This window comes from Danio rerio, chromosome 2 (genome assembly GCF_052040795.2).
Source record: "Danio rerio strain M-AB ecotype USA chromosome 2, GRCz13ab, whole genome shotgun sequence".
Lineage (NCBI taxonomy): Eukaryota > Metazoa > Chordata > Actinopteri > Cypriniformes > Danionidae > Danio > Danio rerio.
This window is the reverse complement of record NC_141022.1, coordinates 63,220,001-63,222,500: the sequence shown is the minus strand read 5'-3', so window position 1 is coordinate 63,222,500 and position 2,500 is coordinate 63,220,001. Positions and strand designations below refer to the sequence as shown.

At 39.9% G+C, this 2,500-nt stretch overlaps 1 protein-coding gene across 22 annotated transcripts in view; it reads right to left on the bottom strand.

Moving 5' to 3' along the window:
* si:ch1073-391i24.1 overlaps positions 1-2,500 on the bottom strand; it is a 329,366-nt gene that overhangs the window by 82,852 nt on the left and 244,014 nt on the right.

Here is a 2,500-nt window from a genome sequence, read left to right as displayed (position 1 = left end):
GTTAATTCTATCTTCATTCTTCACAGTTGTGTTGTGTTGGTTTGTGTGTGTGTGTGTGTGTGTTTGTGTGTGTGTGTGTGTGTTGCTGTATTTAATGGCAGGTCTGTTTTTAAAGGGGCAGTTCACCCAACATGTTGTTTTCCAGTTTCCTCCAAACCATTTATGATTACTAAAGTAGAGTCCCTGAACACTTCAGGATGATGCTGTGTTTATCTGCTGTTGTAGACGACGGTTAATCAAACAAAAGGTCAGGCTGTTCCCACACTAGGCTGTCTTTCCCCCCCATTTCCCATCTTGTTGCCGAGTGTGAGTGCTCTGAATCAGGCCCTGGCCCGGTTGTAAGAGGTATGCCAGAGCATAGTTCGGTTGGGCTTTGTCGTGGTACGCTTGTAGCGTGATAGTAAAGCGCGCCTGAGCATGAAACTAAAGACGCGCGAAAGAAAAACAAACTAAATGAATTTTTGTGAATTGTTTTTATTCCGAGATAATAACCTGTTAAAAATACTGCAAATCAAGCTGTCGGCATCTTCTTGCGGTTGAAATTGTTTGTTATTCAAATAAAAGAAGGAATATCAGTGCAGTCTAGTTGCTTTTTGGATTTATTTTCAGCCTGTGTTCAGCGCATGCACAGCCGCGATACCGAGAGAAAACGAAGACTAAGTGAAGTTTATTTATAAACAAATTTGGAGAGGATCACGTGCTTATGATTGTTCGCAGCTGTTCCGACTTAAGCTAACTACCGATTATCCTATCAGACGATCCTTAACTCACTATAAATAACCAGACTTTTCTCATCTCAATATCTTCGTCTTGAAGAACCCCCCCACCCAACCCTACTTTCCCTCCTTTCAAACGGGCGTCACGGTGGCCAGAGATTAGCGCTGTTGCCTCACAGCAAGAATGCCCCTGCTTTAGTTCCTTTCCAAACCAGACGGCATTTCTGTGCGGAGTTTGCTCGTTCTCCCCGTGGTCGCGTGGGTTTTCCCCGGGTCCTCCGGTTTCCTCCCACAGTTTAAAAACAAGCACTCTAAATAATTAATCAAAATACATTAGCTAACCTCTGAGTACACCTTTCAGTATACATATCTGACACTTAGCTACAACAAGCAAGAAGGGGAGTCATCGAGATCTACCTGAGCTCAAACTTCCCTCTCGCCTTGCAACGGGAGGGAGCCCAGGGCTCGAGGATCTTATAAGCTCAGGGCTCTCTCCCGGGACAGCGCGCCAAACTAGCTTTATTATCAATCATCAGCTATGTGTGAACTCTTGAAACTGTTTTAAATGGACAGATCTTACCTAAACTCCCGTGAAAGGAATAAAAATAGATGAGTCTTCTGGGCCACTGCTTACCTTCGCTAAACTAAATAAATAAAACGTGACTATGAAAAGTAAACCCCTACCTGCAACAAAACAAAGTATCAAAATAAACAAACTAGTTAACACATTACCAACTAAGAATCAAAAGATTAACAGGAACAAAACACTAAATGGAGTGGCATCTAGATGGATGATCGCCTGGCTTGCGGAGCACCGCCAGCCAGAACGCCTGAGCACAAGCCACCACCGAGCTAAGGGAGGGCGAGAGACTGCTAATATCAATCATCAGCTAAGTGTGAACTCTTGAAATAATATATTCTGTAATCTAAACGACTCAGAAAAACTTTGCCTACACAGCCTACTGGGAGATGACAAAATGACAACTAAACTGGCTGCAAAATATATACTCCATTAGTATATAATCAACGCATTTTCCTTATTTAAAAATCTACTCGTTTTAATCTTAATAACTTGTAGAGATAATGTCTGTTTTTATCAACTTTTCTGTCATTTATTTCTCATTTGCTAATTATTTTATTAATTTGTTGATGTTAATTTATTACATCGGCTATTTTATATACATATCTAAAGTCCTTCGGCATTCAAATTAGCTTTGAACTTGAAAGAGAGAAAGAAGCTGATTTGACCAGTCAGTGTGAGCACATTGCTCCTAAACAGCATTTCTCTTTCATTTCAGTCTTTACTTTAAGCTATTAAAAACTAAAATGTCATAATAAATACAATTAATATTGGTAAAAATGGAAGTATGTTTCGTTTATCGCATATCGTTAACCATTTATGTGATGTGGGTAAATGGTGTGTTTCAATCCAAGCTACTGGTGTTTCAGCCACGTCTCACGAGGAAACATAAGTATTTTACGTTTTGTCAGGTCAGTGGCTAATATGTACGAATTCGTACAAGTTCAGTCGTAAGAAAATGTATGATTTAAAAAAAAAGGCGTGGCACCAAACCCCACCCCTAACCTCTAACATCATTGGGTGATGAGCAAATCGTTCTAAATTGTATGAATAAAATCATGCGAATTCATACGAATTAGCCACTAAATCAAAAAACTACGAATTGCCGTGAGATTGCGTTGGGTGTTTTGGTGCTGTAGCATATAGCGGACTATAAAAGGTAGTTAGTTATTCTTTATTCCTTTAAAAATTGTAGCCTAGTTGT